Raw genomic sequence first — 16,135 nt, 5'->3', positions numbered from 1 at the left:
TTTCAAAATAAGGGGGTTCTGGACAGATGAATAGGGAGAGACTGTTCTATTTATTAATGGATCAAGAGCCAGGGAACATATTTGAAGATGCCATGCAAAAGAAGCAAATGCATGGTGAGGAAAAAATTTACTGATGCAGTCAGTGGTTTGGGTCTGGAATCCACTCCCTCAAAGTGTGGTGGAGGCAGTTTCAATTGAGGCATTCAACAAGTCATTAGATGATTATTTAAACAGGAACAATATGCAGGTTATCGACAAAGGCATGAAACTGGCACAAAGTTAAAATGCTCAGAAAGCTAATGCAGACTCAATTGACCAAATTATCCTCTTCTGTATTATAACAATTCTGTGATTGGGTTAAAACAAATCTCTACCCTGAGCGATATTTAACAGGTTTAGTAACAAAGAACATTATTCGCCGTTTTAGTACTTCTTTAAGAAGAAAAGTAAAATAGTATTAGGCTCCGGAAGTTGGGACTTAAGAATGTCACCTTACAGTCTTAGAAATTGCCTATTTTATCCAGTGATATTCAAGAAGATATATCCAACACATTACAGCATTCAAAAGAGATGAAGTTGAAGTTTTTCATCTTGTATTTCAGTCCTGCTGAGTGTAAGGAGAAAAGCTTTAACTTCATGTCTCTTTATTAACTGGGTTGAAGAGCTCATGCCCGAAACGTCGATTCTCCTGCTCCTTGGATGCTGCCTGACCTGCTGGACTTTTCCAGCAACACATTTTCAGCTCTGATCTCCAGCATCTACAGTCCTCACCTTCCCCATAAGCTAGTCAGACACTGCTATACAGATGTGAAGCATCAGCTGTGTATCAGAACCTCCTCCAGGATCTTTATTGCTCAAAGTTTGTGAGAAGATTTATAGCTCGGGTACTCGTTGTTGTGGTTCTGTTCGCCGAGCTGGGAATTTGTGTTGCAGACGCTTCATCCCCTGTCTGGATCTTTATTGCTCACAGAATATATGCAAGACTCATTCTAAGCAGACTGGCATTGAAACGTAGTGTGTGCTGCGAGGCATAGTGAAATCTGTCATTGTTCTCCTCTTAGATCCTGTAGGGATGGCCCGACAAAAGACACATAAAAGCCCGTTCCTAACGACGCTTGTGTATTGCCCATTCCTAACTATGCTTGAGAAGGTGGTGGTAATCCAACTTCTTGAAATGCTGCAGTTCTTGGATGTGCAGGTGTGTGGAGGTTGTGAGCGTTGTTATCCCAGAATTTGGAGCTAGTGACAGTGAAGGAATGGGTGACTTATTTCCAAGTCAGGATCATGTTGTTTGGATAGGACCTTTGGATAGTTGATGGTGTTGTTCCTGTGCCTTTGCCATTATCCTTCTTGAGGATAAAGTTTATCTTTGCCCTTCTCTAACGTCATTAAATGGGAAAACATAAATGAAACATAAAACTTCAATTTAAAAGGAACAAGCCAGTTTCTCCACATATGAAGAACTGCAGTCATTTCAGAAGTAAATGTATAATTTTCTATGAGACTTTTCTCTCTGTTGCCTTTCTCAAATGAGAATCCTAGAAAGTGGAACAAAAATTCTTAAAACACTGGGCTGACACTGCATTTATTTGCTGCACTGTGGCATTGAACCATCTAGATCTCACTTTTGATTTTCATCAGTGCAGAGTAGTCAGATTTCCAATAGCTTCATATTTGCACTACATTAGATAAAGGAAGTGAGAATGGGGAGGGAGTGAGCAGTTTACAGGAGGGGGTGGGTGGTTTATGGCAGGGAGGAGATCTGACGATAACTGACAAAAATCAAATGGAAAATAAGATTGAGCCAGACACATTTGCAACTTCTATCTTAAACTTAACTTGAGTGTGTAAATCAGATTACCAATCCAGTGAATTATTACAATGCATTGTTAAGAAATGCCATCCCTTGAATATGTTGTCAAATGCTTTGTCCTCACTCTGCTAAAGGCCCAGATGTAGTTTTACAGCTTTTCTGCTTCAGTGTACACTTCATAGTTTACCATTAAGTTTCACATAATATGCAATCAATTATTGTGCTAGAAGTGGTGTCAAAGAACAATAAATGCATGGTCATAGGTAACATTTAGGATCATCAGCCCAGAACTCAATGGGTCACATCCATTTTCTTCTCAGTCAGAGTTGCATCACTTTTACAAAAAGGCAAAATTAATACTAACGCTGGCAAAGAGGATTCTATATTTCACAGTCAGAGAATAACGGATTAGGTTTCCGTTGAAGATGAAATGAACAAGAATTGATACTATAATTACCCACTGTTTTCCTTGTTTCATCAATAAGGGTTACAATGCTAATATTCAGACAAATTAATAACTGAAGATGTGTGATTTCACCTGCAGTCAAATTTAAGGGGTGGCACAGTGGCTCAGTGGTTAGCACTGCTGCCTCACAGTGCCAGGGTCCCAGGTTCGATTCCAGCCTTAGGTGACTGTCTGCGGAGTTTGTACATTCTCCCTGTGTCTGTGTGGGTTTCTTCCGGGTTCTCCAGTTTCCTCCCACATTCTAAAGATGTGCGGTGATTTGGCCATGCTAAATTGTCCATAGTGTTAGATGCATTAGTCAGAGGGAAATGGGACTGGGTGGGTTACTCTTCGGGGGGTCAGTGTGGACTTGTTGGGCCGAAGGGCCTGTTTCCACACTATTGGGAATCGAATTGAATCAGGTAGGAGGAAATGAAAAATATTTAACTAAAATCCAAGCAAAATATTCAACACTATTGTAAAATACATTGGTATCCTAGTGTTAGAGCGCAGAATTTAAAAGATGGGTTCCTGTGGTTGGAACTAGTTCATCTGGGTGTTCTCATACATTGTAACATTGTGGAAGGCATCAAACTTGTGCATGTAGTTGCAAAGTATTATGAATTAAACAAACATACTTGTCAGCTTGCAGCGGAAGTTGGTGCTCTTGTGGTTGCTGGTCAATTTAATCCTATTGGCACAAGGCCAATGCACCAGCACAATGTTGTAAGACATTGGATGCAACATTAGAAGGCAAAAGACTCAACTTCCACCTGACACTTCCATTATAACACAACAGAGGTGGATTGGCAGCATTGGCTAATACCTAAAGCATTAACAAGCAATACCTCAAGTTGACTTTTCATGACTTCATTTCATAACATCACAATATTGTAATTACATTTTTAGGTCTATACGATCTTGCTTCGGTGGAAGTAGACTCACTTTAGTTAAAGGACGGCAATGTGAAGTCTCATTTCATGGATTTCAATGTGCAATCTAGGCGAACACTGTACCAAAGAGGTGTTGCACTGTCACATGCAAATGTTAAACTGAGGTATCCTCTGCCTTTTCTGGGGTGGATATAAAAGATTCCATGGTCCCATTTGAAGAGGACAGGTAATATTTCATTTGCCCTGGTCAAGATTTATTTATCAACCAACATTATCAAATTAATCAGTTGTTCACACTACTTACCTTGGAACCATATTCCTGTAACCTTCACCATGAGTAGTTTCTTAATTTAGAAAATGCCTCTCTCCGGATGATTGATAATGTTTACACCTCGTGTCAGCCTAGCACATTTTCATTCAGAAAATTCCCTGAAGCAAGAAGAAACGTAAAGTTAATATTATTTGATTGAATTACCTCATCAAAGCACTTATCAGCACAATCATACAGACTAAACTGCAGTAGCCTAACTCATTCTTATTCAAGCAGAGGATGATTTTGGTTTTCAACTGTTTCCTTTTTACAAGAAGTTCCTTTTTATCAGGGATTTGTCATCCACCGAAAATCTGTAGTGGTCCTGAAAAGCATTTTACACTTAATGGAGCTTTCCTTTGATGAATGTATGGCACTGAAACTTTCTTTCTGTTTACTTACAACATACAGATTATAGTTTAAAGTAAATTTTATGTCATTCTTGATGATTTCGACTGCAGGTTCCAATTCCTCACCAATTAGAAAGAAAAGCAAAACATTTCTATTACTTTGACAGAAACGTGAAACATAATATAACTTAACCTTTCCTGGATACTTTAACAAATTCACTGATCTTTTCAGACAGACACTGAAGATTTAAAAAGCTATCAATTTACATTGATGTTTCACAATTCAATGCAAGGAATTGCTGCTGAAAGCTGTTTAGAACCAATCATGTGTTTCGCTTGGTAAGATGGGGGAGGGTGGAGGTGAGAGAAGTTCTGAAGCCTGTGAAAAACACTTTTAAAATATTATAAGTACCTCAAAAGTGTACTTCAGATTGTTAATTCCATGTTTAACTAAAAGTGGTGCTCTATTTGACAGCACCTTGTTTCTGGTCATGCCCCATTCAGTTTATTCATACTCAGTACCTACAGGGAAGCATGACAGCTCTTGTGGCATAGCGGTAGTGTTCATTCTTCTGGGTCAGGAGGCCTGGGTTCAAGTCCTAGTTGCTTTGGAGATATGTTATAACATCCCATTTCAGGATGTTATAACATAGAGTCATAGATATCCTGTGTGGATTAAAAAACACCTGTGTGGAAGCAAGTCCATTTTACAACAGCAGCTTATATTTGTAAGATGCTTTTAATTGTGCATTCTTATGATGTCAAGCCACATACGAAAATACATGGTCCAGGATGTAAGTTTTAAGTAGGGTCTAAGAGACAGTAAGTAGGGTAGAAAGACCAGTATTCCAGTGCTTGGGTCTAGGCAATGTATTACAACACGGAGGTGAACCCTTCTGTTAATTAAACCAAACACCCAGAAAATCTCACCTCACCCTGTAACCTGTTAAAGTATGAGTGACAAAGAACTCCCAACTTTCACTATTCAAAGAAAAAATATCAATTTATACTTTAACTCTAAAAATGAACTTTAAACAACTATTTACAACTCTAAGCCTCCTTTCTCTTAAATGTTTGTAGAGGTGGAGACAGATAACAACAATATACTGTTCCAATAAAAGTCCGTAGTAAAATTACAACAACTTAATTTCAAAAGCACAAAGTGCCTGTCGTCAGTGTCTGTCTCCCGATGGCTGAAGATTTTCCTGGGTTGTCTTCCATCTTTTGCTGCAAAGATATTTCATATGAAAAAGGTACCTTTGATATGGAGTGTTTTGCTGACAGTTACTCTGTCGATGACAGTTGGTCTCACTTTCAAACTGTCAAAATGTCTGCTTCTTTATACCCCCAGCATTGGATTGGCAAAACAATAAAATCAGTGAGACAATGTTGAATCAAAGTCAATTGGTTTTTAGTATCCTGGGGCATAATCTAAACTGATCGGTTCAATTCGAATGATTGCCAAAACAGCAACCAAAACTCAGATATGTGTTTCACAGCCAAATGTTACATATTTTCAATTTTCCTGAGACCGCTAGTCAGTCAAATGATAGGTGCCTGTAAGTTCTCAGGTGCAAAACAGCTATCCCTCTCACTTAAATGTACAGTACACTCCTTCAACTTCATAACAAAAGGCACAGTAACCAATGATGCAATGATTAAATTTAGGGAATCATAAGAGGCCAGAATGAGAGCAGCAGAGATACTGGAGTGGTTTGTGAAGCTACAGACGGGGGTGGGGGGCTTGAGGGAGTTGAAAACAAGAGTGAAAATCCTAAAATCAAGACATTACTAAACCAGGATCCTTAACAGGGAATTGAGACCTGATGTGAATTACAAAGAAGCAGTTGATCACAAGTTTAAAGAGAATAGAATGTGGGAAACTAGCCAGGATTGTATTTTCAAGATGAAGTCATTTGAATTATGTCTTTAGCCACTCCTCCTAATAGTTCCTTTCCTGGATTGATGTCAAATTTCATCTGATTATGCTCCTGTAAAGTTTTCTGAAACTTTAACAAGTTGTATATCCATAATTTCTGGCTAATGTGTTGTTCAGATTTTCCTTTACTGTTGACAGAACTGACTGCTGGCTGAGGTGTAGTTCCACAAACAAGGATTAGCCTTCAGTACTTCATCAAATGGTTGCCTGTATGTTAATTTGGACAATGAAATATGATAACGTATCAACAATGGCGTATGGTAGAGTTACATATTCGAACAAATCCATGTAAAAACATATTTCTGACATTACTTTTCAGTCTTTTAGTGATAACCCTCCAGTTAATGCTTTGGTATACAAAGAATCCAAAGCCCCAGAACATACCTTTCCAGTGAAACTGGATTTGCTTCTTTAAATTTAATATATTGCAGTCACTGATCATGATGCACTTTCCTCTACCTAAGGGAATACAAATTGTGTCTGCTGTCGTGTAAAGAAATGGTTCTGAAAGAGTTAATGTTGATACTGTATTAGCTCTATTATCCGATCTGATAATGTCACAGTGTCTTTGAATGAAGGAACAGTTAGTCTTACATAAAGTCCTAATGCAAACAGACATGATACACGCAGCCCATTTTCACAAAATTACAAAGCTAGTATGTTGCAAAAGGAGACCATTTGGCGAAACATGTCTGCACCAGCTCTTCAATTGAACATCATCATCTAGCATGAATCTCCTGCTTTCCTTTCTATATTCTTGCATACTGTTCTTACTCAAATAATGATCTAATGCCCTGACAGACTGATGTCTAATTAGTTAATGTTAATTGTCCCTTTTGCTAGTATACAATAAACTATAGATGGTTATAGATGCAAATTTTCCCTAATGGTCTATTATCCACTACAGATAATTAGACAGACCCTTAGATACAGACCCTTAGAAAGAAGGAGCTCTTCCAAGACAAATCAGCACTGGTACAAAATAATATTTCAATTCAAATGTATAACGTTTTGAAATTTTGATGTTCTAGGGGCTGCCTATACTAATTTTGTTTGATTTGTTCATTTAAAATAGCAGAAAGGAGGGTTAATGGCAGTGAACTACCCCAATCACTAGCTGCCAGTGATTGCTAACCAGAGGCTGATATAACTGTGTTAACATGATCATTCAATCCGTAAGCTATCAGCCACTTGTTATTTTAATTCTTCCCTCTGATCTTAAACTATTTCACTATTACATGGAACTTAAAAGAACCAAGAGAAACAGCAAATTTATCTTTTGGGTACTTTACAACCTTCCAGACTCAACATGAATCCAACAATTTCTGACCACAGCTATTAAGCCAACTTTTCTTGCCAACTGTTGCAAGAATGATTTTGTTGTTCTCATTTACAGCTCCTCAATTTGCCACGTGCTATCATGATATTTAAAAAAAAATTAATCTCTCCTGTCTCTATTTTTGACCTTTCCTGTTGTTCCATACTTGCCTCTCCCCTACCCTGTCCTCTGATTCTGGGTCTGCTTAAAATCTGACACTTTTCTATCTTTGGCCTGTTTTAAGGAATGTCATCAGCTAGAAATAACAGCCCCAATATTCCAATAACCAGATGGACATTTCAGCAGGATAAATTTGAGTTAGGATCATGTGGAAATCCCATACAGTTGACTACAAAGGGAATAGCCAGGAAATTTTAACTTTCTTGTGGTAATTACTCAACATTTACCTGACACGTGATTTCAAATCCACAGCCATGCGGCTGACTCTTAACTGTCCTCTGAAATGATCCAGCACTCCCTCAGTTCATTTGCCAGTTAGAGATGGCAAGCAAATGCTGATTTTGCCAGTGACTCCCATGTATAAGTGCCCAAAAGTATACCAAAAATATCCAGAAGAATCCAAAAATATCCAAGAATAAATTGTACAAATCCATTGTACTGCACCAGTTTTTCAAATTAACATCAATCTCCTGCTTTTTTCCCATAACCTTTGCACATTATTTCTATCCAAATAATTGCCCTGTGCCCTTTTGAATGCCTCAACTGAATCTGTCTCCACCACATTTCCAGACAGTGCATTCCACAGCCTCATTACTTGCTGTATGAAAAAGATTTTTCTCATATCACTATTCCTTCTTTTGCAAATCGTGAGGTCTATGGCAGAGATTTTTACTTTTGTTTTATTTTTTTCAGATTTTTTTGGTGGAACTGAGAATGAGATTAAGGCTGTTGAATTGAGTTAACCTTATTGTCACAGCTTACACGGTTACATAGTGTTATAACTCCATCTTAGGTACAAGTGCACCTATATACAGATACTTAAGATCAATTTTTTAGAAAACCAAAAAAAAACAGAAAAGTGAAGAAAAAATGGTCTAGCATTATCTGTCATAGGAATAAATTAGAAAAGTCAAGAAATAAAAAGTTCAGAATATCAGTCTTTCTGACCCAGTCGACACTGGCACCAATCCTCCAGGGAGACCTCCAATTGCCTTGCTACCACCAGCACTGGATCCACCGATGTAGGAGTTGCCCCACTTTAGATGCCATCTCTTCGCTTACTGGAGCCACTTCACTGACGCTGTTGAACCAACACTTGCCCTGCAACCAAGAGTCCCTTGCTCCACTGTCAGGCCACGCTGTCAATGGGCTGAGAACCCTGATTTGGCTGCAATGTCTCCTTGCTGGTGCCACCACCTTGAAGAGTCCACTGCTGCTGGCATCGCCATCCCCAATCACTGGAGGAGCTTGGCTCCTACTGACCCCGAATGCTGGGAGGACGTCCTCACTGCTGCTGCTGCTGCCACCAGCGCTGAATGCCAGGAGAACATTCTCACTGATGCTGGGCTCCTATCACTGGGAGGAGCCACGTTTACCACTCCGCAATGCAGCCGGCTCCCTATGCCGCACTGGTGCCATTAACTCACCCGCCACAAAACACAACCAAAAGAAAAGGAAAATAAAGCAAAAGAAAAGAGCAGAAGCAGATGTAAAAGTTAAGCAGATTGAAGTGGGTGAGCTCCAGAAAAGAGCCCGCACACAGCCCTATAACTCCACCACCAAAATGCAAACCCACCAGCACCACTGTTTAAGATTTGAAAAGTTGTTTGTTTTAAGGGAGAACAGACACAGATGTTTGCTGTTAGTAACTGGAGGTAAATGTATCTTAATTACTAACTGAAGGAACAAAGTCACAAGTTGAGACTGTATGTTGCCATTCCGAGGGCTGGCAGCTGGAGTTGGTCAGTCAAGGAAGGACTGATGCTAAGCGCCAAACCACAGAGAACATTGAGTAATTTTAAAAATAAAAAATCCTGCTCTCACTGGTTTTGGCAGGTACGGACTGATTTTGGAAACTTTGGGACTGGTTGCTGATTTTTACTCTCTCCAGTTCTCTATCCAGTTAAGGACAAAAGGGTAACTAGGGAGAGAATAGGGCCCCTCAAAGATCAGCAAGGCGGCCCTTGTGTAGAGCCACAGAAAATGGGGGAGATATTAAATGAATTTTTTGCGTCAGTATTTACTGTGGAAAAGGATATGGAAGATATAGACTGTAGGGAAATAGATGGTGATATCTTGCAAAATGTCCAAATTACAGAGGAGGAAGTGTTGGATGTCTTGAAATGCACAAAGTTGGATAAATCCCCAGGACCTGATCAGGTGTACCCGAGAACTCTGTGAGAAGCTAGAGAAGTGATTGCTGGGCCTCTTGCTGAGATATTTATATCATTGATAGTCACAGATGAGGTGCCGGAAGACTAGAGGTTGGCAAACGTGGTCCCACTGTTTAAGAAGGGCGGTAAAGACAAGCCAGGGAACTATAGACTGGTGAACCTGACCTCAGTGGTGGGCAAGTTGTTGGAGGGAATCCTGAGGACAGGATGTACATGTATTTGGAAAGGCAAGGACGGATTAGGTGTAGTCAATATGGCTTTGTGCGTGGGAAGTCATGTCTCACAAACTTGATTGAGTTTTTTGAAGAAGTTACAAAGAAGATTGATGAGGGCAGAGCAGTACATGTGATCTATATGGACTTCAGTAAAGCATTTGATAAGGTTCCCCATGGGAGACTGATTAACAAGGTCAGATCTCATGGAATACGGGGAGAACTAGCCACTTGGATACAGAACTGGCTCAAAGGTAAAAGAGAGGGTGGTGGCGGAGGGTTGTTTTTCAGACTGGAGGCCTGTGACCAGTGGAGTGCCACAAGGATCGGTGATGGGCCCTCTACTTTTTGTCATTTACATAAATGATTTGGATGCGAGCATAAGAGGTACAGTTAGTAAGTTTGCAGAAGACACCAAACTTGGAGGTGTAGTGGACAGCGAAGAGGGTTACCTCAGATTACAACAGGATCTGGACCAGATGGGCCAATGGGCTGAGAAGTGGCAGATGGAGTTTAATTCAGATAAATGTGAGGTGCTGCATTTTGGGAAACTAAATCTTAGCAGGACTTATACACTTAATGATAAGGTCCTCGGGGCTGTTGCTGAACAAAGGGACCTTGGAGTGTAGGTTCATAGCTTCTTGAAAGTGGAGTCGTGGGTAGATAGGATAGTGAAGAAGGCATTTGGTATGCTTTCCTTTATTGGTCAGAGTAGTGAGTACAGGAGTTGGGAGGTCATGTTGCGGCTGTACAGGTTATGGGTTAGGCCACTGTTGGAATATTACATGCAATTCTGGTCTCTTTCCTATTGGAAAGATGTTGTGAAACTTGAATGTGTTCAGGAAAGATTTACAAGGATGTTGCCAGGGTTGGAGGATTTGAAGTTCCACCTGCCAGCACCTGGCCCATATCCCTCCAAACCCTTCCTATTCATATACCCATCCAAATGCCTCTTAAATGTTGCAATTGTACCAGCCTCCACCGCATCTCTGGCAGCTTATTCCACACAGTACCACCCTCTGTGTGAAAAAGTTGCCCCGTAGGTCTCTTTTATATCTTTCCCCTCTCACCCTAAACCTATGCCCTTTAGTTCTGGACTCCCTGACCCCAGGGAAAAATTGCCTATTTATCCTATCCATGCCCTTCATAATTTTGTAAACCTCTATAAGGTCACCCATCAGCCTCCAACGCTCCAGGGAAAACACCCCAGCCTGTTCAGTATGACTCTATGCTGAGTGTCATTGAATATTTTAATTTCACTGCATTGTGAATCCTGTCATAAACTGATTTGTTTGGCTTGTTATTCCTTGTTGTAACACTGAAGAATGTTTCTTCATTCTTATTCCTTTTACAAACAAGATTTTCTCCTGGTTCTCCCCATCTATCTATCCCATAGGAGAAAGTATTATAGTAGCTATTAAGAGAAATGTCACAAATGTATCGAATATACAAACCTTGCCTTATAGATCGGCAGTGATAACATTTAATATAAGTTACTACGGTGGTTTAATTCACTTAGGAACATGTTTTCAATGCTGTTAAAAAAAGGTCACTTGTAATGTAGCATTTTGATTATCTTTGTATGCAGGAATATACAGTCAAGTAAATTAGCTTATCAGCTTCCAAATCTACAATCGGCTACAGGCAAAGGTCTTAGCATTCACAAAAGAATTCACTATTGTCCCCAATCTCCAAGTTTAGGAATTGCTTAATGCAAAATGTCAAAACAAGACAGATTACATTTGGGGAGGAATCAAATAAATAACTAATTCATCCGAGAAAGGCTATCTTGTCATAATGTAGTGCTCGGTGAGAGTGATTTAATCAGAGATCAAAGTTCACGAACAGCAGAGGCCGATCACTATTGTTGTAGTAGAGTTGAGTCACCAGTTCTTCTGGCTCACAAACAAAGCAGAGCTCGCAGATACAGCCTCAAGCCATGCAGATTTAAGTGCCACAAAGCTGCTTCATTCAACAATCTCACCAACAAGAGGCAGGGAATGAAACCATGGCAACAGCAAAGTCCCGGGGGCCAGTGGCCAGTCCTACTGCTATGAATGGGGGTTAGTATGCATTAACAATGCTAGGATTACTACTAACTGACTGTCCCATTTACTTACAGATGAAAAGTAAGAGTCAACTATTTCTATGAAAAGATTTAAAGTTGGAAGCACCAATGTCAGTATTTTGCAACTTTTATATTCAATTGATGGTGAAGCTCTTTGCGACATGGTGAGTTTATAAAAGATGTCATATAAAGGCAAGTCAGCGTATTTTATTCTTTACTTTCTTCAGTCAACAGCTGCATTACATGTTTATGTCAAATTATGCAAATCTTTATCTTTTAAAAAAACACCCTGCCCTTGCCTTGGGCTTCAAAATCTCCATGTAGTTTGAGATCACACAGTAATCAGTCAATCAGTCATCAAGAAAAAACATCCACTGTAATTAAAACCTCAGAAAAGAAATAGCAAAGGTTAAGTATTCTGGAGGAGAAAAAAATTACTAGGTACAGGAGGAATCTTTAGCCGGAGATTAATGATTACTCAACTCATTAAGGTTCTGGACAATATCCACCTCTCAAAAAAAAAGAATTGAAATGTAAACCGAAAGTGGGAGGATGAAGTGAACAACAATTTGGTAATACAAGTAATAGTTATCAAAATTTGATGGAAACAGTATAATGAAAATATTGACACAACAGAGATCAGTTCGGACATATTGTTAACTCCTTGTTCATTCCCCTATGAATTCCTGATTTCTTCCTGTATTCCTCCAGAAAAGGCCATGGAGTATTTTGCCATCTAGGCGGTTCTACCTAATGTGTAAACCTGGCAAGCAACAGACTATTTCCATGGAGGCCAACATAAAGGAGCACAATCTCAGTGTCCTCTCAGTATTGTAGAAGTCAGTTAGTACATGACAAGATGGTCTGACATCACAAGATAAACCTTGTCCATCAGGATATAAAGTTCTGTTACTGGCAGTTACCTATAAGTTACTACCACAGTGTTTCAGTAGCAGCAATGTGCATTTACTGTTAAGTATAGCCTGAGGTCTTACAAATGACTCTTATGTATCTCTGTTGTAATATAACAAATTAAGTTAAATTTATAACTAACCCATCCTGTTTATTAGGACTGGAATCTATCTTTCTCCAAAGATATCATATGGGTATTCTTTCACATTTGGTATCAATTTGTTAAACCATTACCAATAAGGACTTGTGACAGTGAACACACCCACAGTAACCCAGACAGTTACAACAGGTAGACCACAACATCTCACACACAGGCCAATCACACTTAGGGCTTTCTTCTTGTTCATTTGCGAGATGTGGATGTCACTGGCTGGTCAGCATGTACTACCTATCCCTGTCTCCCTTGACAAAGTGTCAATGAGCTGCCTTCTTGAACTGCTGAAATCCATGGATGTAGCCTGCTGACTAGGGAACTAGCGAGAGATCCACATTGTCTCCTTTGGGAAGGGCTGCCAGTTGGGCACTTAAATAGCCAACAATGGGCTTTCTTTGGAATCAAAGAGCCCACTGGTGGAAACCACGGCTATTGTTGGCCAATTAGAGGCTGACAGCTTTGAGTGGCCGAATCACCGAGGAGGCTAGACAGTTGCCAGAATGGCAGCCAAGAGAGGCCAAGGAGTGAGAAGTGACCTCAGGCACAAGTGAGTAAAGGTGAGAGGGATTTCACAGGGGAGAGAGGGATATTGAGGTGGAAGGGGGGGGGGGGGAGGGAAGGTGGCATGTCAGCAACAAGGAGGAGGTGTGGTTTTCAGCAGGCCCTCTCTTCCTGATATTGCTTCCCTCAATCAAACACTTAAGTACTTTTTAATGAAAGAACAGACCTCCTCCCCCATCCTCACTGATTTTAACCTACTGCGAATCCTCTTACAAGGATGCCTTCCTTGAAGAAGCTCTCTTCCTCCCTCTACAAGGATTTCAGTGAGTCTCTCTCTCACTGCACCCCCCAGGTCATCTCCTCTGATCTTAGCCTGCTTGGCTCTCTCTCTTATTCCTGATGAAGGGCTTATGCTCGAAACGTCGAATTCTCTATTCCTGAGATGCTGCCTGGCCTGCTGTGCTTTGACCAGCAACACATTTGCAGCTGTGATCTCCAGCATCTGCAGACCTCATTTTTTACGCGAAGATTTTAACCTACTGTGAATCCTCTTACAAGGATGCCTTCCTTGAAGAAGCTCTCTTCCTTCCTCTACAAGGATTTCAGTGAGTCTCTCTCTCACTGCACCCCCCAGGTTATCTCCTCTGATCTTAGCCTGCTTGGCTCTCTCTCTTATTCCTGATGAAGGGCTTATGCTCGAAACGTCGAATTCTCTACTCCTGAGATGCTGCCTGGCCTGCTGTGCTTTGACCAGCAACACATTTGCAGCCAGGAGCATGGCACATTTCATCATGCTCATCTGTCACTGCGTTAACAGCAGCCACTTAAAAACCTCAGCTGGTCTGGCAGAAAGTCCATTCAGGGAGTTTACTTGAGGCAAATTAAATTCTAATGGGGGCAGAAAGTGGTGGCATTTGTGCATACCAATGACACAAACCTGCTACAATTAAATATCCTTCCTGCCTCCAAAAACACCACAGGAAATACCTTGATAGTGTTTCATCAACTTTTTCAGAATTGTTATTATTCTAAACCTCCTGGCCCAATCAAAGGGACACTAACTGCACCAAAGAGGTCCCCTCAGGAAGGGCTTAACATTTTACCCAGTATCTTTTTTATCCAGCCAATTGCCTAGATTGTCTTTCACTAGTTTAGTGGTGATAAAGCGGGTACATTTCTGTGGGGAGTCTCCCAATCCTTAGCAGAAGATACATACATACCCCAGAGAAATTAATCAAACATTAGGCATTGCATAAAACAGGCACAACAAGGATGTAGTGTAATGCATGAAATCAGGAAAGATTAATTTGCAATCAACATTTCATCTTGTATTTTCAACAAGATGTTTATACCTAATGAGTCAATGCTTAAGTTAGTTCCCAAAACATAAGAATTAGTCACTGTCCTGAAAAATTCAACAGATGCATATTGTAGCTCCTGGAATATACTAATACATTGCAGTCACAGCAATTCAGTGAGAATTTTATACCATTGGGTCTCATGCAGTGACACTGCAAGTGTCTTAAAGGTATGCTGTGTACGAGCTGTGAGACAGGACATACCAAAGGACACTTTTGTAACATCACTGTGGGTGCAAGACCTGTGGCATGGGGCAAGTTCCTACTACCCACATTGTGAATATAAGCAGCAGAAATCCAGTTGTTTCTCGAAGGCATGTGTGAACACACAACCTCGACTGAGAATTATCAAATGATCCAAAAGACAAAGCAGATGAAATGTTTGCTTTGTATCCAGAATATTAAGAATTGAAATTTTTGCCACAATTATACAAAGCTTTGGTTAACTACAACTGGAGAATTGAGACTATTGTCTGGTTAGACCACAAACGGACAGTTCAAATCACTGTACTTTGTATAAAAGGAGTCTATTGGTCTTGGAAGGAGTGGAGCATAGAAGGAAATGAGTAACTTTATGTTTTTAGGATGTGGAAAAAGAATTCTCAGGTACAGATTGAGAGAAGTTTTGTCTGTGGTGGAGGCAGCTTGAGACGAGGGACACATTGCCTCCGTTCACTTTTTTTTGGGGTCATGGAAGCTGGTGGTTAGCACTGCTGCCTCACAGCACCAGGGACCAGAGTTTGATTCCAGCCTTGGGTGACTGTGTGTGGATTTTGTATATTGTCCTTGAGTTGGAATGTTCTCCCCGTGTCTACACTGGTTTCTACCGGCTGCTCTGGTTTCTTCTCACAGTCCAAATGGATTAGCCATGGGAAATGTGGGTTACAATGATCGGGTGGGGCTGGGTCTGGGTGGGATAACCTTTGGAGGGTTGGTGCAGACGTGACAGGCCAAATGGCCTCTTTCTGCACTAAAGGGATGCTATGATTCTATGAACCGCTTTGTAATAACAGCCAGAGCATTCAAAAAAAGGAGGAAATATTTTATCACAAAGAATGTGGAAAGTCCAAAAATCTTTATAACAAAACTAACAAATGCTCAAAAGAAAACTGCCTTCATATGATGTTTCTCACAACACTGATATCTCAAAGCACTTTAGACTTTTGAAGTTTAGTGCTATGACCCACTCGGGTGGTGCACCAGAACCCAAGCTACCCTATTCCCAGAATTGTACAATAGGTTAAAGATGTTTCTAAGGTATACACACTATTCCTATTTACCTGATTTTCAAACCACGATTGATGGAAATGTTATTAGAAGTAATTTATTAGAAGTAATTTGACTTTAGCTACAGGTAAACATGGGAGGCTTGGGTTCAAATCCCATCTGTTGCAGAGGTGTGTAATAATATTTCTGGCTGCTTGATTGGAAAATATCTATGAATCATATAACTCTACAATCTAAACTCTATTCCGCTCTAACATACACAGAAAATAGATTATTGATAG

General features: G+C 40.3%; 1 protein-coding gene across 4 annotated transcripts in view; it reads right to left on the bottom strand.

Annotated features, from left to right (window-relative positions):
* Window positions 1-16,135, bottom strand: part of ankrd6b (ankyrin repeat domain 6b) — a 235,520-nt gene that overhangs the window by 103,644 nt on the left and 115,741 nt on the right. For all 4 annotated transcript variants that reach the window (XM_060856969.1, XM_060856964.1, XM_060856975.1 and 1 more), the window contains one exon: window positions 3,456-3,580. The gene's annotated coding sequence lies outside the window, so the exon portion shown is untranslated. The remainder of the gene's footprint in view (window positions 1-3,455; window positions 3,581-16,135) is intronic.

The sequence above is a fragment of the Hemiscyllium ocellatum genome, chromosome 3 (genome assembly GCF_020745735.1).
Source record: "Hemiscyllium ocellatum isolate sHemOce1 chromosome 3, sHemOce1.pat.X.cur, whole genome shotgun sequence".
Lineage (NCBI taxonomy): Eukaryota > Metazoa > Chordata > Chondrichthyes > Orectolobiformes > Hemiscylliidae > Hemiscyllium > Hemiscyllium ocellatum.
This window is presented reverse-complemented; position numbering and strand designations above follow the sequence as displayed.